Below are 22,753 nucleotides of genomic sequence, written 5' to 3' on the forward strand. Positions count from 1 at the left end.
AAAACAACAATTGGATTTCAGTGCAATTACAGAAAACCTTTTCATCAAGATGTCTATGAATGAAATACTGATTTTAACAGGCTGCCCATTTTCAACAGCATAAAATCACGCATTCAAAACCATGATGAGCCCCTTAAATTTTAGGATTGAGTTTCACTTCCTCACTGACATTTTGTGAAAAATAACACCCGCAAGAGGCCTAAACAGGGCGATCGGAACCAAGAAAACTTAAGGAAGTATTTGCACGTTTTGATGTGTTTATTTATTTGGGATGCGCGGAGGCTCTGAATGGAGAAAGTCGTCGATGCCTGCACTGCTCTTGGCCTGTTCTTTATGTTCTGCGCGGTGACAGCTTTAAGATGAAGGAGGAACATAAAGGGTTTCATCACAGGAAATAGAACTATTGCTTTATTCAAACATTTAAAAAATAAATACAATAAATCAGGGTTTTTTCCCCTTTCCGAGTATTAAATACAGATGTACTGTATGCATATGAAATTTTTGATTAAAATGTCTTTCACCAGTCTGTCTCTTTAATTAAATAAAGCCTGTTTGGTATTAATCAAAGCACAAAGAATTTATACCCCCAAATCCAGATTAATTAAAAGCCTGGGAGCTTGATGAACAGGCTGTATAAAGGCAAAAATAAATCAATCCAAACATGATATTTATGAATATGGACGGTTTGTGAGCAAAATATAAATAATTTAGACAGAATAATATACGTCAGTTATAGGATAGGATTATTTTACATTCTAGAATGAGTTCAAATGTAAATTTGAACCCACATTTTGGATTAAGGTTTCTGTTTTTAACATTTATTGTTCATTACTGAGTGATGATAGCTCTTAGTGGTTAATCTCTCACAAATCCTGAAGCTTTTAAGTACCTGCTCAACTGTGCCAGGAAAGGAGTCTAATGTGGCACTTTCTCTCTTTTGTGCAGAGTTTGGTTTAATTTTGCTTCAAATTACTAATATATCCCCCAATGGAGCAGTCTTAGTGCCTTAGCAAGGGTCATGAGGCCCAGTTACACAGAATTTAAAATAGATATGTTTGACTCATTAGTGGTTTTCAAATATATTCAAATATATATATATATACATATATATACACATATATATATACATATATATATATTAGTCCTTAGCTACTTTTTAAAGGACAATGATATCAATATATTTGATCACCTTTAAAACTAAAATATACAATTTCTGCTAATGCACATATAGAAATGGCCTCATGCTGTACATCACCTGATTCTCACTAAAGCTCTGCAAATGAGCAAGGCCAAATTTTGAACTAGGATATCCTGACTATAAATCTAATATTTTCCCTATTAGAGCCATATGTCATATATATAATCAGGGAAAAATAATCTTATTCAATTGCTGATCTCAATTAGAATGGAGGAAGACCCCTAACTATTTGAAATTCTGTTTCCCTTGGAAAACATTCTGGCTGAGAATAAACTCCCATTAAATTTACATCCTTCACCTCCTCTTTTCCATTCCCTTTTTCCCCTCTGTTTCTTGTCTTCCCCCCTTTTATCCTCACCACCCCCACCTTTCTGCTTATTTCTATTTTTCAGTCATATTTGCAGAGGAGACTAGTGATGCAACCTTGGTATATAAATGGAAATGAGACTTCATAAGGTGGTGATTCTAATCAGCTGGGGACAAGATGGGTTATTCAGAAAAGATTGTGGGTCTCCATTTAGGCAAGAATGGGAAACCTCACTAAATACAATGTTCAAAATAAATTTCAGGGTCATTAGTGAATACCATAAACACTGTAGAGGAAAATATTAAAGAATATTCTACAACACTGTGCCTTGGAAGGCCTTATTAAGTCAGGTACCCTAGAACAGATGACTCACAGATTTGATCTCGGCCAATAATCACAAACCAATTGCACCCACAAGCACACCTCAACACATGCATACAGCCAACTTTGTGTCAAAAAATACACAGCAACAGGTAGTGCTTGGAAGAGACCCTGACACATGTGGTGTTAGTTATTTTATTGTCATCATGGTCATCATCATTTTTATTACTATAAAAAGGTAGGTGAATCACTTTAAGAGATTTAATGGTATTAGTCTGTTCTCACACCACTAATAAAGAAATACCAGAGACTGGGTAATTTATAAAGGAAAGAGGTTTAATTGACCGACAGTTCCACAGAGCTGGGGAGGCCTCACAATCATGGTGGAAGAGCAAGGGAAGTCTTACATGGTTGCAGGCAAGAGAGCCTGTGCAGGGGAACTTCCCTCTGTAAAACCATCAGATCTCATGAGACTTATTCATGATCATGAGAACGGCACAGGAAAGACCCACCCCCATGATTCAATTACCTCCCACCGGGTCCCCCCCATGACATGTGGGAATTTTGGGAGCTACAATTCAAGATGAGATTTGGGTGGGGACACAGCCAAACCATATCAAATAATAACATCAAAATCAACTTAATATTTGTAGTACTTTTCACCATTTCTTACTGATGTCCTTACTGATCTCAGTTTTAAAGAGTTCTAAATGATTTAGTCAAACAGTATTACTGTGAAATGTATGGAATTAACACTTTTCTGTTTAGCTACAGTACAATTTAGCAATATTTGAGATTTTTGAAAAATTATATATCAATTTTTGTTATGGTATACTAATTACCAATTACTCATAGTTTATAAAAATAATGGATTTGACAACGTGATAATTCTCTCTGTTGAAATGGTTGAAATGATAATAATTGCATGTCCAGATTTAAGCAAAAAGTGTAATCAATGTTGCTAAAAGTTTCTCAAATTCGCATGGCAAAGCCCTCATCAGAATGCTGAAATTGCTTTTCTCCAAAAAATAGCCAAAAACCCTGGAGAAGCCACAGTTTCAATTTAACCCTTGATCAATGACATGCACTAAAACTAATTGGCATGAGATTTACAGCATTTAAAAAGTGAAAAATGTATCTTAGCAGGAAAAAAGATTCTGCCCCTTTTTTGTTTGTTAATATGTACAAAACAAGATCCATTGATTGATAGCAATGAGTTTTTAGAAGCATTTGGGGGTTGTATTGGTTTTTATTCCTAATTTTGCTGAATGGCTGTTTTCAGGTTTTCCTTTAGCCTTTAGGGATGTAGTGTTAGAAAGGGGATTTTTTTGGATCATGTTGTTTATCTTCTAGTGGGAAAGACCCATCATCAACCAGCTGTAAAGAAAAGAAACACTTATCTGGCTTCAGAAAGTGATGAGGATGAGGGAGGAAATTAAACAGAGCAAGAGAAACAGTGATGGTGAGGAGGGAGAAGTTTGCTCTTAAATGAGGCAACCAGGGAAGGCTTCCCAGAAGAGGCAGTTCCTCAAACATAAGCCATCAGGAAGAAAAGCAATATTTTCAGCTTCTCTAAGTCCTTGCATTGTTAACATTTCTGGTTTTTTTCCCCCATGAGCATTTTGGTCAATAACTTTCTTCACTTCTAAATACTGTTGTTTTGTGTTTTCACTTTTCCTGTAAAATAGACATTTAAAGAATTAACTAATTATAGTAGGCTATCTATATAATCACTATGATCTGGTATCATCATTCTGATGGTTTAAAGACTTTTGGAGCAAGACTCTGTGTCTTGTTATACACTGAATAAAAACTATGCAGTTGCAGGTGCACCCACATAATGCACACATAGGTTCTAATATTGGTGATCCTTCACTTCTGAAACCATATGGAATGAGAACAAAATGACTCCTCTCATAAAAAAAGTGTCTAACATATTAAAAATATTTTTTTAAAGATTTCCAATTTGTAAAGAATGGAAAGGTTTGTGGTTGACCCATGCGCTCTCATTCGATCCTCTGTCCTTTCCCCTCCATGGTTCTCACCTTCCATGTCTCCCGGGAACAGAGCCTGTGACGTTATTCAGCACACCTTCTGTTGAGCAGAGCACCTGACTTCAAGAAATGCACAACGGCTTGCCCTGGCGAAAACCCAGTTGTGAGCTGCAAAGGAGGACTATTTGATAGCATTCCCTTCTGTCTCTCTTTGAAGGCTGTTCTCAGTTGAGAAAATATTGAAACGTGAATGATAGATATGTTTGTGAGTATTTTTAACACAGCCTTAATACTCACATATGCCATTATTTCTGCAGATAATGTGTCCCATTCCTCACAGCTGGGAAGATCATGAGTGTCATTAACGCTGTTTTTACACACTAAATTGGTCTGTTCCCGAACCCCTTTCAAAGATGGGATGCTAAAAATTGTTTATCTCTAGAGACTGGATCAGGAATACAGAAAGGTCCTGAAATAGGAAAAGCCTTGATTTGCACAGATCAATTTGCTTTATAAATGTTCCTTCTCTCACTCCAGAAGAAAGTAGACGCTTGCACGTTGAACATAAAATCATCTTGGCTCCAACACGATGGAGCAAAAAAGGTTCTGAACTTGCAACGCACATATTTGCAGGTTATAGTAAATCCAGGTTTCCCACCTCAATGACATTTGTTTAGACATCTGCATGTACCAGCTGGTAATGGTTAGTTCACTTCCTATCAATTCTGATTTTGAATTAGGCTTGTTAATAAGGATGGATGGAAAGCAGGTGTGGTAGACTCTGAGCGGTTATTGGCATGTAATTGCTTCAGGCTATTGTTTTAAGCAGTTTCCATTTGTACATTGTTCCAAAGACAGCTGCCAGTAGCAGCTCAGCGAGGATTGCACAACTATTCCATGTAGGATCCAGTGACAGATCTAAACTAGTCATGAAAATCCTCCAGATCTGGCTTTTAAAACAGAAATGTTAATAGTAAACACAGACATTATAACAGCTGAACTGATGAAAAGGAAAAAAAAAACATTGTCTTTTCAGGCATTTGAAGGATATAGCTCTACATTTGTAGGCCAACTGCTTAGATTAAAAATCTCAAAGTTTCACTATCTTTTGCAGCAAAATCAAAAGTAAAATGCAGCTGGGCACAGTGGCTGACTCCTGTAATCCCAGCACTTTGGGAGGCCGGGGTGGGTGTATCACTTGAGGTCAGGGGGTCTAGACCAGCCTGGCCAACATGGTGAAACCCTGTCTCTACTAAAAATATTAAAATTAGCCAAGTGTGGTGGCGCACACCTGTAATCCCAGCTCCTCAGAAGGCTGAGGCAGGAAAATCGCTTGAAGCCGGGAGGTGGAGGTTGCAGTGAGCTGAGATCATGTCACTGCACTCCAACTTGGGCAACAGAGCAAGACTCTGTCTCAAAAAAAAAAAAAAAAAAAGAGAGAGAGAGTAAAGTGTAACCAAGATTAAAACGTATCTTAGAACATTGCTTCTGAAATGTTTTTTAAATTATTACAAATTTTAACTCGCTGATAAAACAGTGGTATACCAAGGTCGCCAAGGATCACAACTATCACGTGTTCTTCTAAGTCAACACAAATTAGTAAAATATGTGGAAATCCTGTTAAATGAAATTTTCAACATGAAATTTATGCCTGCTGTATATTATTTGGAAAAAAATGTAGCAGGATGATCAGTTTGGGGTTTGTGAACATGCTGAGTATCCAGATATTTTATCACCTGCTTGAAAATAGCACAATGGGCAATAATTGCATTTTAGGCGTTAAAAAGGAATAGGTTGAAGGCTTGGTGCTGTTGCCTTGATTTTCAAGGACAATTTTGAACATGGAGTTAAAGGGGAAGGCTTTTTTGAAGTCCCTTTTTGGCTGCAAGGAACCCAGAAGTCAGAGTTAGCTTGCTTTATTCTAGCACCCCTGGCCACAAATGTGTCCCTCTGTTTCTGCCAAGTTAATGTCTTTATTATGGGATTCCAAAACACATCCTAGTGCCTTCAAGGTTATGCTGGTTGAGTTTGAGTGTGAGTTTTAGAAATGAAGGTGTGAAATGAAGGTGTGAGTTTTAGAAATGAAGTTCCTTGGCCAGCAGATCCTATATTTGTCAAGGGCTGTAACAATTGCTTTAAAAACACTGGGAAATGCCAGACTTGCAAGGATGAAGGTGGTCGCAGCTTGGCCAGTCAGAGAGCTGCAGATATGGCACAGATTGGCATCTGTATATACTTCACATCCAAGAGTGCAGTTGACCAGGGTGCTCTGACGCTGGGTGCAGACCACCGACTATCCAGGTATTTGCACCTGTTCTCTGCAACAGGCTGCTATATGGGGCGATTTCCAATGCTAAAAAATCAATTCTAGTGTGGTATATTTGCTTCCAATATTATCAAAATATTCAAAGAGTATCTTAAGAAGTACTGCCTGCAGCACTGAGATGTTTGAATTTTTTGATGTTAAATTATTCTGTCACATATATTAACTTATAATTAAAACTACAGGGAAAACATTTTTTAGCAAAAAATATCAAAGCAAAAGTAAATATTCTTTCTTGTTATGAAAGAAACTATATACCAGATTACCATTGGAACTTGCAGGCTATTTCAAACATTCTTGGGTGGAATCCTTGAATGCTCATGAGAACCACTGAGGTATGGTGTACAGAACAGAGGCTGTGCAGGTGTATAGACCTCGATTGGATTTTAGGTGTCATATTCTACATGTTGGACTTCAAATAACTCAATTTGCTTCCCTAAGCCACTATTCCATACTTGTAAAGGTAACATGCATATCAATTTTTGTGAGATGATTTATGAGTTTATTAAAACATGCTGGAAACTTACCTTATATTAGATATTTTGCTAAGCACTTCACGTTTCTCCATGTAATTCATACAAAATCTATGATTCCCATACTATGCTTCTTTTTCATTTTGCAGGTAAGGATCTAGAAACTGAGGCTTCAAGACATTAGGTGTTTTGCCTAGTCCTGAAGCCAGTCTGCAGATGCCTGTACCGGGTCACCTCACCTGATTGTTAAGACAAGCTGGTAAGCAAAGCACATGCTACCTAATGCCACACGCCACACAGTGTCTTTTCCGTGAAACCTACATGTTTACCTTTCAGAAATGGCTATTTCTAATGTATTAGATTGGTACAAAAGTCATTGCAGTTTTTGTCATTAAAAGTAATGGCCGACTGGGCGTGGTGGCTCACGCCTGTCATCCCAGCACTTTGGGAGGCTGAGGCGGGAGGATCACGAGGTCAGGAGATCGAGACCATCCTGGTTAACGCAGTGAAACCCCATCTCTATTAAAAATTCAAAAAAAAAAAAAATTAGCCGGGCGTGGTGGCGGGCACCTGTAGTCCCAGCTACTTGGGAGGCTGAGGCAGGAGAATGGTGTGAACCAAGGAGGCAGAGCTTGCAGTGAGCTGAGATCGTGCCACTGCACTCCAGCCTGGGCGACAGAGTGAGACTCTGTGTCAAAAAAAAAAAAAAGGCCAAAACCGCAATGACTTTTGCACCAATCTATTTCTGCAGCCCATTAGTGGCTAGTGAACTAGATTAAGGTGTTTACCAATAAACAAAATAAATAGTACTACCTTCAAACCAGTGTGTAAAAGTTTTGTATGCTTTCTCCATCTTCATCCACATTTTTCTTATTTGGTACCTTCTAAAAAATGCTGCAGGGAGCTAACAGATGATGGAATAAACAAACCACTAATAAACTGGAAGTAACACAATCTTAGGAACAGATTAAGACATTTCAGTGAATGCTTGAACCTGTGGCTATAATTTGATATTATGTGAACATTATTTCCTCGTATTCTTCAGTATTAAATTGTTGTTAGTTCATGAGGTGACATGAACCGTGTGGAACCCTCAGTATTGGGCAAAACGGCAGCAGTGCCAGTGAATTTGAGTGACAGCTTTCTGACGAGACTGCTGAGTCACTGATGTCTACTTTTCTGATGAGATAAGTTGGGTCAAAGCTGTCCTTACTCAGAACACACTGGTGGTTTTCCTGTTTCTTTGTATTAAAACTTCAATTTGTGCTACTGAAGAATATGTCAGAATATTTATTCTGAAAAAAGGACATTAAAATTGAATTCACTTTGGGTTTTGATTAATACAATTTCATCAAAACTCCGCTTTTAGACTGTGGTGAAGTTGGTCTTGGAACTGGATGGGCAGAGACTACAGATGCCATAAAGCAGGGTCCTTGTGGAACCTGCAAATAGCTGCCTCAACCACACCCTGGCTGTCGGTCGGTTAGCAATGACCCCAGACCTTCTCCTCCGACAGGGGCTCCTCGGGTGCTAGAATTCGGTGAAAGAATTCAGCATGGTACGGATTACAGAGGGCTTGCCAGAGGTCAGCAAGTTCCAAACCTATCTTTTTAAGGCAGTCCTGAGGCTTTAATGCAATGCTGTATAGAAAACAACTTATGAGTCAGATCTCCACTTCTTCAAAAGATAGTCTTTAAATAGAATTCCCAAATAATTATCTTAGCGACTTGTTTTCTGTCGTTTTGTTGCTATTCAAAGAAAATAATACAGAAACACATTTTCATACTGAAATGAAAGTTTATGATGCATCACATATATTACAAATTACAAAAAAGTTGAAGAAATTAATAATATGTCTTATTTCATAAACTGCCTTTATTCTATGAGTGAAAATGCAATTTCAGGAGAAGTAAGAGTCAGCACGAGCCTTCCTAGTTCTTCGAATGAATCATGTGTAAATATTAATTTTCTAGACTAATGGGCTCAGTTTTCTTCATTCCCCTGGGCTAGTTGACTTCTGACTTGGATCTCTTAAATTTACTATGTCCAAAACTAAAGTATTGATCCCAGGCACCAACTTTCTTCTCCCTAGCTCTGCTGTGTCTTAGGAAATGGCAAAAACGTTGTTGTTCAGAGAATGGCGGAGGTTCATGCCCTTTTCCTCACATGCCCTACTTCAAACATTGGCAAATTGGAGCGTGTCTTGGTCTGTTGAGATGCTAGAACCGAGTATCGCAGACAGGAAGCTACAACAGCAGGCGCCTGTTGTTCACAGCTCTGGAGGCTGGAGGTCCAAGATCAAGATGCAGGCGGATTCAGGGTCCGTGCAGGGCTGGCTTCTTGGTTCACGGATGGCACCTTCTCCCTGTGTCCCTCACATGGCAGAATGGGGGAGAGAACTCTCTGGGGCATATTTTCATGGAAGCACCAATCCCTTGAGTTTTCTGCAATCACAACCTCATCTAATCCTCGTTACCCCACAAAGGCCCCATCTCCAAAATGCCATCGTATCGGGGATTAGGATTCAACACACAGACTTGGCGGGAAGAAAAGCCTCCGGTCCCCCGAGTGCATAGCAGAGCGACTCTGTGGTAAGAAGCCATCCAGATCCCTAACCATTCTCATGACTGCTCCAGGAACCACCCAATTCAAACCAGCACCCAGCCTCTCTGACTGCCACACTGTCCTAACCTCTAACCTTATTCCCCAGTCAGTTCTCTCTAGGGTGCTTTTAAAGGCAAGTCAGACTATGTCATTCCTCAGCTCCTAATCTGGAGGTTCCCATCACACGCAGAATAAAAATGAAATACTACAGCCTAAGCGGCAGTGATTCATGAATCTCACCCCAGCCACAATTTAGAATCAGTCTAGGGAAGCCTGTGAAAAATATAGATGCTAATTACCAAGCACGAATGAATTCAATCAGAACCCCGAGTCATGGCACCTGGACACTGATATTTTTAAAAGCTCCTCGGGAGATGCAAATACAGAGCGAAGGATGGAGTCCTCTGCCCTGGGTGATTCACACAAGGTTCCGGCAGTCCCTGCCCTCTGCTTTTCTTCCCACTTCCCCTTCCTTCCTTCCTTCCTTCCTTCCTTCCTTCCTTCCTTCCTTCCTTCCTCCCTCCCTCCCTCCCTTCCTTCCTTCCTCCCTTCCTTCCTTCCTTCCCTCCTTCCTTCCTTCCTCCCTTCCCTCCTTCCTTCCCTCCTTCCTTCCTTCCTCCCTTCCCTCCTTCCTTCCTCCCTTCCCTCCTTCCTTCCCTCCCTCCCTTTGCTTCCTCCTTCCTTCAATCCTCCTTTCATCTCTTCTTCTCTCCTTCCTTCCTTTCTCCATCCCTCCCTTCCTCCTTTCCTTCCTCTTTTCCTCCCTCTCTTCCTCCCCTTCCCTCCCTCCCTTCCTTCTTTCCTTCCTTCCTCCCTCCTTCCCTTTCCTTCCTTCCTTCCTTCCCTCCCTCACCTTCCTCCTTCCTTCAATCCTCCCTTCCTTTCCTTCCTTCCTTCCTTTCCTTCCTTCCTTCCCTTCCTTCCTCCCTCCCCTCCCCTCCCTTTCCCCTTCCTTCCTTCCTTCCTTCCTTCACCTTAACACAAAGCAAGCATGCTTACTCTCTATGTCTTTCCTCTGCCTGGGATACTCTTGCCCCACAAGTCTTCATATTTGCTCACAATCTCTATTTTTACCATGATTTTATCAGTGAGTGTTCCTTATCCATCACACACACAAAAATTGAATTTTTTGCACCGATTGTCTATCTCCTTGCCATAGTATATCTTTCTTTTAAGAAATCATTACCGTTAGAGACTCTATAAATATTCCTCTATGTGATTGATTTCTGTCACTGTCTGCTGGAATGTAAACTCCAATAGAAGCAGGAGCCTTGTCAATGCTGTTCACTGTTCTATGCTGAGAGCTTAGAAAAAGGCCTGGCATGTTACAAGAGCTCATGATCATTTATTTAATGAATGGATTAATTCTAGGAGCCTCAGAGCAGAGCACAGAGCAATTCCTGGGCTTCAAAAGCTTTTGTGCAAATTAGGAAATGGGGCCATTTTGGGGATGAAAGTCCCAGAGCTTGACACACTGGTTGTGTGCTCAATTTGTTTTCCTCTCATATAATTTGTTATTAACTTTTATTTACATTTTTAGGGTTTCAAACATAGACAGAAAGTCTGAGAATACCAAAAGGAACTAGAGCATGTATTTTACCCAAATCCATCAATTTTTATATTTTTCCTCACTTGTTCTCTCCCCATCTCTGCTCTATCTATCTATCTCTGTCTCTCCCCTCTCATCATACACACACACACATGACTGATATATTTGATTATATATATATATATATATATATGATTTTTTGTCTGATTTATTTGATATGAAGTTGGAGGCATGCTTCATTTTTATTCCATTAATAAAATAAAAGATACTCTCTTTTATAACCCAAAGCATCATCAAAACAAAGCATGTTCACTTTGATTGAATATTATTATGTAAATCACAGCTCCTTATCACACCCCACCCATGGTCCCAGTACCACACTTTATGGAAAGTTTTCCTGGTTTGTGGTGCTCTCTGGCTCAGGCTGGTGTGGCCCTGCCTCCTCTCCTCCTTTCTCTTTCTGGGCTGTGACCCGTTTGGAGTGCATGTGTGACTTTATAAGACATTCCTCCATTTGGGTTTGCCTGGTGTTGCTTTACAATTGGATATTTTTGGCAGAAAGTCTGCTGTCGTGGGGTGAACCCCTTAGTCTCCTGCTCAGGGATGTTCATGGCTGGAGGCCCCCACCCTGGTGATGTAGACTTCAGATATCTGATCGTGCCATTGTCTGCCAGGCTTCTCCACTGGAAACTCGCTCTTCTTGTATCTTGAAATCCATGCATAATCCATGGGAAGATACACTGAGACGGCAATAGCTACGGTCAAAGTGCACCTCTCAGCCTTTGGGCCTCCCTAGAGTAGACGAGGGTCGTCCACTTTCGCACCCACCTGGACTTGGCGTGTTGAGTACACACCGTGATGTGGTGGAGATGCAACTGGCAGCAGAGGCCGAGAGCTTTGAGAAGGAGTTTAGAATTGAAAACTAATCAATGCAGAAGCTGGAGCAGCCCACTTAACTCTTCTGTGTCTCCTCCTTTATCATCTGTCAAAGAGTTCATGGGCAACAATCTAAGGTGGTCATTTGAAAATAAAATCGATGATGTTCAAAAACAATGCAACCAAAAATAACACTCTGAAAGTTTTCCTACTACGAAAGACCTCAAAGTGTCAGATAAAAGATTTTTTAAAGTCTGTCAAGTACAATCCTCAACTTGGACTGAACAGGGAAGTTCCCAAGGGCAAGAATCTCACAGGAAGCAAAGACAGAACACAATTTTTGGCACTTTGCCACCTTGGGGCATTGGCTGCCCTTGGTGTCTTAGAGGTCTGGCTTTCAATCTACAGAAAGAGCGCACAGGAAAAGACACAGAGGTGGTACAAGTGTAGAATGAAAGTGAGACCCAAAATACAGCCAAGGTCACAGTGAAAACCTCCTTGGGAAAGGGCCGGTGGGCCTGTTCCGCCCAGACAGAACAAAAACATCTCTGGGTTCTGCATGTAAGAATGTTTTTTTTCTCAACTTCAAATAAACAAACAAAAGATCCCCAAAAACTGTCTCAAGGGTTTCAAAGTCAAATTTTACTGATGTTTTTGGTTCAGAAAAGCTCAAGTAGAGACATGAGGTTGATTCTGGGTCTACGATGCCCCTAGGCTCACATCATGGAAGTCAATTCATATTCTCCCCAGGATGATGGATCTCTCCAGGCCACTTAAGCTTCTGACTCCAGGGAGCCAGCCACCAAGATTAAAAAAAGAAATCAAGATCAGCAGAAACAAGTGCAGCCCTGTAGTTCAGATAAATGAATTATCAGAAAATATTATAAAAGGCATTTAAAACAGAAAATAACATGCAAGAGGAACTAAAATTATTGGGGGAAAACAAGCAAGACTGTATTAAAGTAAATGGCTGGACTAAGAAAAACATAACCAAGTATGACTGTTAAGCACAAAACTAAGATGTCTTTGATAGAAAAAACAGAAGAGATCTGGCTATCTCTCTACGTGGCAGACTAGAAATCCTGAAGGTTCTGGCTGCAGGAGATCTAAATTAATTCAAATAATGTGAAAGCCACCTCTTAGACACAGAGGCCTCTGACAAACTGAGTAGAATTTTTTAGATCCAGCAATAAGGCACAGCCTCAGATCCCACGAGGAAGGCACATTGATGCTGTCTACACTCTGCAATGTCAGCTTTAGAGCCAAGACAAAGGTGCACTGATGCTGTCTACACTCTGGAGTGTCAGCCTCAGAACCCAAGAGGAAGATGCACTGATGTGGTCTACACTCTCGAGTGTCCGAGAAGCCGGATAGCCAGAGCTCCAAAGGCTGCTTTTCATGTGATGCCTGTCCCAGTCATGGAGCAGATTCCAGGGGGCAGATTCCGGCCACAGTAATGGGAATGCTCTCAGGAGCTCTTTTCTAAAAGTGAGTCATCTGTCTGTATCTATTCCTGGAATTCTGTTTGTCAGTGAAAGCCTTGGAGGTCAAGTCTTTGCTACTCGCATGCTTAGAGACGCAATGTTTCCACCTCACCTTTTCCTTCTGAAGTGGCTTCATGCACACACGCTGGGTCTCCCAGTCATTGGAGCTGTCTACGGAAGGTGTTGCCTGCAAATGCTGCTATGGGGTTTTCTCCACTTGGGCCTGATTTATAACTTGGCCTCCTCATCACGTAATATAACGTACTTTTAAATATCCTACAGTTACATATGTAGGTGGAGGTCTGTTCTCTTGCTATAAAGGAAAACTTTGCTCAGACATTATAAGGGGAGCCCAGCATGGTGGATCGTGCCTGTAATCCCAGCACTTTAGAAGGCTGAAGCAGGGGAATTGCTTGAGGCCAGGAGTTCAAGACTAGCATGGGCAACAAAGTGAGATGCCATCTCTATACAAAAATAATAACAAAATAATTAGCTGGGGGTAGTGGCACACACCTGTAGTCCTAGCTACCTGGGAAGCTAATGCAGAAGGATGCCTTAAGCCCAGGAGGTTGAAGCTGCAGTGAGCCATGATTGTGCCACTGCACTCTAGCCTGAGACAGAGTGAGACTCTGTCTCAAAAAAAAAAAAAGCTATAAAAAATTAAATTAGAATGCACTCCAAAATCCCAGTAATTATGCCTATCATATGTCATATTTTTGAGTAGTGTTAAATAAAGGGAGGTCTCCTGATACTAGTTCTATATAAAAACAAAGCAAAATGATGAAGAGTAAATGTCGTGTCACAGCTTCCTAGGTTCTAGGGATATGAAACTTCCTGCTGCCCTACGATGACGTCTCTGCTTACATACGAGTGCTCCTTGTCTGGAATGAGCCACTTAGAGCTTGTTCTCAGAGACGTTGTAGGAGACCAGTTCTTTGTCATTTGACCCTTTTGGGCCTTTGAGTCAATTCCAAGGATTCATTGCATTTATTTGGTTCCCTTTAGCAAAAACATCAGACTAAAATAAAAGCATTTTATCAAATCAAACTTTCTGAATCACAGTGAAAGAGATTTTCAAATCACTAAATTTGGCTAAGGGCCCCCCCACCCTCCAAAAAGAATTAATTTACAACAATCATTAATATGGCATAGAAAATAGAGTTTTAGCATTGTAGGCTGTGATATTCTTCTGCATATTACTGTGATCATGGATTTGTGATGCTATGCCCTTCTCAGAGCCTGGAGAAACTTATGGCACAAAGAATGAAACTTATTGAGTAAAAATTAAAAGCAAATAATGTATGAGGTTGAGAAAACCCTTGATAGAATGTAGATGGGGACAAAACCTTCTACAAATGTACATTACAAACAACCTCACTGCAAGGGGACAGAGGTGCTGACCTAAAGACATTGAAAATGAGTAGATTCTGAAGACTGAAGGCAAAGGGAACTGCACACAAGCACTGTGCTCTGATTGATAAAGTGGTTTCCCACAGGGGTGCCAGCCAACACCCTAAAACCACATTGCGTGTGCATGGGAGGGAAGTAATTAATGAATGGATGGTGGGTGATGGGTATGGGAGGGAGGTAATTAATGAATGGATGGCGGGTGATGGGAGCAGGTTTCCAGCTGAAGAGTGGGAGCTCACAGACAAAGGCACGGCCATAGTGCACGGGGCAATGGAATGGAGTGGGGACAGCAGGAGTCTCATATTTTCTTTGATACATATAAAATATTTGGAGGTATTTATAGGTACATGGATTAGAACACACACATACATTTTCTTGTTCTGCAGGATGAGAATGCTCCAGTAACAAGGAGCACAACTGGAATGCTGATCATGAATTTTTTTTTAACACATTTCTCTTTTTTTTTATTTTTTCGAGACTCTGTTGCTTAGGATGGAGTGCAGGGGTGCAATCTTGGCTCACTGCAACCTCCATCTTCCAAGTAGCTCAGCCCACAGATGTGCACCACCACACCAGGCTAATTTTTGTATTTTTAGTAGAGACAGGGTCTTGCCATGTTGGCCAGGCTGATCTCGAACTCCTGGCCTCAAGTGATCCACCTGCCTTGGCCTCCCAAAGTGCTGGGATTATAGGCATGAGCCACTGCGCCCAGCCATAATCATGGATTTGAATACTGTTCTCCAATAAAAGAAACCAGGATCCTTCCAGAAGTGGCTGATCCTAGGACTGGGGCAGGGAACAAACCACATGAGCCTGGCACACCTTGTAGTGCCAAAAAGTAGTGTGTAGCCCCCAAAACAAAACAAACCAAAAAAATTCCCAGACACAAAACAACAATGAGATTATATCAAAGGGACATAGGCCCAGTCATAAAAGCTCTCAGTGGTCAAATCTGGAAAATTTGAACAAAATAAATAAAATAGTATTGGAATATAACCCAAAGTCTAACATCAGTATTCACAAGTCCACAGTGATATATATAAATGATTGACCATATAAATAAATAAACAAGATCAACTTATAGGTCTCTATTTATTGATTGAAAAATAAAACTCCCATACAAAATAATTCTAAGTAGTTCCCAAAGATATTTCACCCTCAAGGAGGCAGAGGACAACTCTCCATTCCTGAAGTGTGAGAGTCTCACATCAACTTTCTTTTAAAGAGCAAAAGGTGGACAAGGAGAAAGAGAAACAAAAAGAACCACTTTAAGTGGAGAAATGTGACAAACACAACCCGAGGCCAGGATCAAGATCAACCCCAACAACGCTAAGTCGCCTTGGTGTGGCCTTGATGTGCCGTGATGAGAACAGCGCTTTGCCTCTGTGGTCTTCCTCCCAAATGTCTCTAGCTCCTGCCTAATTATGAGAAAGACATCAGAAAAGCTCCATTTGAGTGACAATCCACCAAGCACCTGACCAGTCTCCCTTGAAACTGTCAACGTCATTGAAAGCAAGGAAAGTCTGAGAATCTGTGATAGCCAAGAACAGCCTCAGAAACATGACAGCTCAAAGTCACCCAGTGTCCTTCATGGGATCCCGAGACAGAGAGGTGACATGGGGGACAAAAATGAGGAAACAAGAATACAATATGAGCTTTAGTAAAGATGAACACATCCATATTGGTTCCCTTGTGGCAAATATACCCTAAAAACACACTATCAATAACACAAACTGGATACAGAGTGCATGGGAACCCTCTGGAGTATCTTAAACATTTTCTATGAATTGAAAACTATTCTAAAATTAAAGGTTACTGAAAAACATGGGTCATATAAATTCATAGTAGACAGAGAACTTTTTTTAATAATTTCAACTTTTATTTTAGATTCAGAGAGTACATGTGCAGGTTGTTACATGGGTATATTGTGTGATGCTGAGAGTTGGGGTACAACCCCAGGTAGAGAGTATAGTGCCCAATAACTAGTTTTATATATATATATATATATATATATATATATATATATATATATATATATATATATACTTTAAGTTCTAGGGTACATGTGTACAACGTGCAGGTTTGTTACACATGTATACATGTGCCATGTTGGTGTGGACAGAGCACATTTTTGTATAAACAAACCTGAGTCAGACCATGTCTTATGAATTAACCCATACTGCACATTAAAAACTTTACTGGGTATGCTGGGATCATTAATTCATGACAGGTCACCACAGAGAAGAAATTCCCTTGTCCTATACAGATGATCAGGTAGAAAAACACAAAAATGTCAGGGTAGCAGCAACATATTTGGTTTCCCTGATGGAGCTGTATCTGAACAGTCAATCCCAGGCAGCAATAATCAACACTCCTAGATATTTCTTATGCTGCACTTTGAGTCCCAGAGAAAGACTGAATGCCTTTGAGGGATGAAAACCTAACACATGGGCACACAGCAGAAGATGAAGGATGACAGCCCAACCTCGGAGCACGATGGGTCTTCAGAATGACTCCCTCCCGACGCCGGGTGAAGCAGAGTCAATTACTTTTATAATTGCTGCCCCACTAATGCCGATGTCCTAATGAGATCAAAACCATTACACTTTCCTTTCATCTGTTCCTGCATTCTCTGAAGTGGGGGGTAAGAGGTATTTGTTTGCCATAAGAAACTCTTAGCAAATTAAAAGGATCTTGATAATGAGATAAATAAAAGCTTCTCCTAAATGTAGGCGGCTGTGGTTTGCTTTTTTCCATCTACGTTCCATTGGAAGAGAGAGAAGCCTGGTTGTTCATATTTTGTCTACAAGGATTGAGGAACCCCTCTGCCATTTCAGGTCACTGTTTTTCTGGAAGTCTGATGGAAATAAAGGATTGAGTCTCTCAAATTCAAAGCAGTTTGACCTTCTCTTCTGTGGAATGGGCGTGCCACATTTAAAGGCCAGGACCAGCCCAATGGCAAATATGTGCATTTAGCAGGCTCCTCGGCTTTAGCTATGTGTTCTATGTGCAATGGAGTTTACAACGTGAAATGATGAGCTATGTAGATTTCAGCAAATTATGAGCAGGTAGTTTCTGGCTGGACGCCATCAAAGTTTTTTTTAAAAAAGGGTATGATTCTTTTAACTCACATGTTGCATTTGGGGGAAGTTGATTTTATGATTTAAAACAGAATGAATTATTCTCACTTACAAATACCTTCAAAATCATCCAGGGGTATTTAAAGTATTGTTTCAAAGTTCATCTTGACTTGATCCACAACTGATTTTGAACGCTGCTTCAAAACTGAAGTGCAGAAAGGAAGTAGGAAAGACTGGCTGTCATTTCAGATTATTTTCTGTAAAAATGCTAATTAAAGCAGTGGGTCAGATCTTGCAATGTCAAAGAGATGTGCCATTTCCTTTCCTTGGAAACAATAATGTACTCCTGGGTGCTACGTAAGTACAAATCTGACAATTGCCAGGAAAAGGCAGAAAAACCACATGCTTACAAGATCCCACTTGCTCGGTATTAGGATGAAGACCGGGGAGAATACACCTGTTACTGATGAGAGTGGCTCCACTGCAGTGGCCTCGAATGCTGTTCAATGCTGAGTAGCTCAGGACCTGCCCAGGATTCACATAATCCCTGTGGACCTTATTCACTAATCGGTCGTAAGCGGGAGAAGTGTACATCCTGAAAGAACAACATAATTTGCGTTCACTTTTTTCCTATGGTAAAACATAAATTTCCCACCAATCTCATATTGCATTTTTTGTTTCCATTTCCAATCATGTTTTCCCACAATTAGTAGATATTAATAGGATCGTGGTTGTATATTAATGATACCCTGTTTTTTTGAATGGTGATAATATTCACCATTCAAATTCACCATTGAATTGGTGATTTTTTTTTCTCCTTGAATTGTTCTCTAATATATCCAAAAGGGCATTTTTCTCACTGATCTTTAAGATGTTTGCTTACATATTTTCAGAACTATAAGCATAGAACCATCATGAAACTTATAATATTTATGAGAAATCTGCCTTTCTTACTATTTTCTTTCTTACATCCTATGAATTTTTATGGTCTGATATTCCATTTGTTCAAACTGAATTTATTTTGATAACTACAAATTACTAAAACCTAATTTTCAGTAATAAGTCATTTCACAAATATGTATTAGTTACACATTAGGGATAGTTGTGCACTTGGAAGAAGACATGATTCGTCTGAATTGGCTTTAACGACTGAGCCGTCAATGGTCCATTTTCTATGAGAATAATCCTGTTGCTGGCTCATTTTGCAGGCATTGAGAGCTTGGCCTTTGTGATAGAATGAGCTAAGTGCAGGAATAACATACAGCAGAATGTAACCGACCAGGGCATCAGACTGGGTGTGGGCTCTGCCAGCCTCCCTGGCAAGTGGGCTGGGTTTTGCGCTCCCTCGTGTCGTTGGTGGCCACAGTTTCAAATCTGCTTGCTGTTTTCTCCTTAGGTGATTTCTCTGTTTACTCGTGTTCCTCACACCTTAGAAGGAATTTGCTTGTTTTTGTTTTCTTCTCTTTCATTTACAAGTAGGAGTATTGATCTTACTCTTCTCTTACAGAGCTTGCATGATGATGCCTCACACTGAAATGCTGAAATTCAGGAATGTTTTTTAATATGATGTCAAATAAATAGATATGAAAATACAGGCGGGAGTGGGTATGAACATCTTCAAGTCATTTCTAGATTTTTACTTTGGTCTTGGCTTGTGAGTGTGCTCTTCTGCACATTTCAAAAGAGTCCAAAACTTTTGTAAGTTTTAGCGTAAATACCAGATCCCAATGATTTTGTGCATATCTGTAATACAATACTTCAAAATACATTATCATTAATTGTCTATAAATATATCTTTCTTACTACAGTGCTCTCCTTAAAGGTGCTCCTACTTCGTATGTATGTATGTATGTATGTATGTATGTATGTATGTATGTATGTATGATGTATGTATTCCATAGCCCAGCACCTTGCAACATAGCTGATAATCAACACATTAAATGTTGCTCAGTTGGGGATTGTCTTAGAAAGCACTCTGGAAGAGATAAAATACACTGCTTATTTCACATCGTTAATAAATATGTTCACTCTGCTTAACACATTGTTTTGATTGTAGACATGGTTTTCCATGGATTCAACACTGTGGATATTAACTGGATTTCTAACATTTTCAAAAGACTTTTGATTATTAAAAATATTGTTTATGCAAATTTGGTGAACTTTTCCCGCTGCCCACAGGCCACGACTAATTGTACATTTTAAAACAATGACCAAGAGAAGCGGAAGATGCCTGGGAGCAGAAGATGAGCACTTCGTGCACACGGTTCCTGCCACCAGCTCCCAAAGGCTTGACCACAAATTTAATAGTGTTTTTTAATTTTTATCTCATACACACACATGCACACAAGTGACAAGTTATGCAGAAAGTCAACCAACTCTAATTAACCATAATTTTATGATAAAGAAACGTATAGTAAAATAAACATAACAGAAACGAATTAATCAAGAAAAAGGACGTCCATAATATTCCAGCAAGACTTTCTGTAAAATCAACAGTATCTCAAAATACTACACAAAATGGTGAATGATTTGCAAACAATTAAATTTCTAAAATGATAATTAGTCTCCCCTTTAGTCTAAAAGATTTTCATTTATGTATAGATCATTCTTCTGTACAGTGCTGTTCTGACACTGTGCCATTCCTGCACTCAACACCATCTTTGCAACAGGAATATCAGCCTTATTTTTAATGATGTCCTTACGTATTTCCCATGCCCCAGTCATCCTGGGACATGGTCCATAGGTTCTCTATATCCATGTATTTATTCAGCTTTTTTTCTCTGCCTGAAAGTTTTAATCCTGACCACTTTCTCCCTTTCATTTTGTAAAAAGTAAAGTAGAGGTTCCTCTTCAAAGACTTTCCTCCCCATCTAATTAGGAATAAATAGTAACTTCTCTTAGAAGCAAAATTTATTCAAACACCTGTGCTGACATTCTTAAATATCTGCTAGCTGTAATAAAGAAATCAATGTACTTTATGTTCTTAGTTTCCAAAATTTAGCCTAAATATTTGCCCTGGCATGCTTATACTGGTCCAAGCAAGCATTAGGTCATAGCCTGTTCCTCTTCCTTATTTGAAGGTGTTTTTACCTTTCTCAGCAATCCACCAGTTACTTCTTCCTTCCTTTGTTCTCCTCTGCCTTTGCCTCCTTTAAAAAGTTCTAAGTTGCTAGCCAATCGGGACAAATACAGAATGTGAGGTCCCGTTCCAGCCAATGGAAACCCGACACAGCAGCAGGGTGGCTGTGTCAGGTTATAAATGACCCTGTCTCCATTGTCTGGTGTACTCTCGTGGCAAAACTGCTGGTGAGTGTTCCCTTTCTGCAGAAAGTATAAAAATGGGCTTGCTGAGGAAGTTAAATTTATGTTCAAGTGCTATCTCTTTACGGCACCGGGGAACAAGCATTTCAAACAATTTTCATCTATATTCTTCCAGAACAACATTTATCCATCAAGATTGCCTTAAATACCGCTGCAACACTTCCTTTTATAAAGCTATCTTGAAAAATTCTCTATATGATCTGTTCTTTCTTGGGTCACCTATCTTCATATGGTTTCTCATTTGCTTCCCACATCCAGTATTTTCCTTGACCTTTTCTAATGAAGCATTAATGTTTGAATGAGTTATATATCCACATGTTCAAAATATAAAAGATACAAATAAATATGCACTGAAAATCCTCATGAGAACACACGGCCCCCTGCCAGAAAGTCTCTTCTCCAGATAAAATTGATGTTTTTAATTACCTCATATTCTTCCACATGCTTTGTATTTTATGCACATCTAACAAAACATGAAAAGTTAGTATTTCTCTTGTGTCTTTACACAAATGGTAGCATATTATACTTTAACTTTGCTTTTGGTTCATTTAACAATGCACATCAGAAAATGTTCTATGTTGGCTAGACACAGTGGCTCAGTCCTGTAATGTCATTATTTTGGGATGCCGAGGTGCGGGGGAGGGTCACCTGATGTCAGGCGGAGTAGAGGGCACCTGTAATCCCAGCTACTCGGGAGGCTGAGGCAGGAGAATCACTTGAACAAGGGAGGTGGAGGTTGCAGTGAGCCGCGATCATGCCACTGCACTCCAGCCTGGGTGACAGAGTGAGACTCTATCTCAAAAAATAAAAAAAAAAAGAAGAAAGAAAGAGAAAAAAAAAGTTCTGTGTTGATAACTTTTTTCTTCATATTTTTGCCACTGAAGAATGTTGTAGCTGTCTGCCTACCTACACCTATCTATCTATCTATCATCTATCTACTTATCTCTATCAGTCATCTATCTATCCATCCATCTATGAATTCATCCATACATCAATTTAACCATCCATCTATTCATCCATCCGTTTATCTCATCTCTTTCTATTATCTATTTATTTCGTTATTAGTCTCTTGATTCTCTGCATTTGTTTTATTTCCAATATTTTTCTAGCACAATGTTGCAATGAAAATTCTTCTATAAAAATATTTCCATGTAGATGATTGATACATGTGTAAATATATAAGACAAATGCTTAGAAGTCAAGTTGCTGATTCAAATGGTATTTTCATTTTTCATTAATTTGTCTTTTATTAAATTTAAATAAAATGTGTACATGGTGAAAAATTCAAAAGAAATAAGATAAAATAGTGAAAATATAAATCTAATTTATAAAGTATTTCTTCAGCCATCTAATTTTGCTTTGTAATACAATTAATGCTAACAGATTATCCTATCCTGTCATAAATATTGTATGCATATATAGACGTATATATCTATAAGAGAGTTTATTTTATCTGAACTTCCCTTTGTTTTCTTCTATATTCTACAGAGATCAGAATGTTTTTGCCACAAAGTTGATTCAGAAATAACCCCAAGTTTCATGGTAAGCACTGAAATTCATAGGCGTCCAACAGAAGAATTCTGAGATTGAAATAATGGTCCTATTTGTTTTCATCATGACTCTCAGCTGTCTTGGGAGGAAGCACAGTTAGGATACAGGTTTCTGCACTGTTCACGGCCAACAATTTCCATACTTATTCCAGTTTGGACTGGTCGCCCACTGCGTGCTGCCTATGGTAGCCATTTTCAAATCCCCTGCATCGCCGTCTTGGGTTTCCTCTCTTCTCCTTCCTGTGAGAATCTTCTGTTTTCCC

At 39.6% G+C, this 22,753-nt stretch overlaps 1 long non-coding RNA gene across 1 annotated transcript; it reads right to left on the reverse strand.

Annotated features, from left to right (window-relative positions):
• Positions 1-239: 239 nt before the first annotated feature.
• On the reverse strand, positions 240-20,793 carry LOC129524895 (uncharacterized). The gene is made up of 5 exons (XR_010135093.1): positions 20,710-20,793; positions 18,882-19,157; positions 17,738-17,824; positions 7,430-7,520; positions 240-352 (listed from the first exon to the last, which is right to left on the reverse strand). It is a non-coding gene; the product is annotated as an uncharacterized lncRNA (long non-coding RNA).
• Positions 20,794-22,753: the final 1,960 nt, after the last annotated feature.

The sequence above is a fragment of the Gorilla gorilla genome, chromosome 8, assembly GCF_029281585.2.
Source record: "Gorilla gorilla gorilla isolate KB3781 chromosome 8, NHGRI_mGorGor1-v2.1_pri, whole genome shotgun sequence".
Lineage (NCBI taxonomy): Eukaryota > Metazoa > Chordata > Mammalia > Primates > Hominidae > Gorilla > Gorilla gorilla.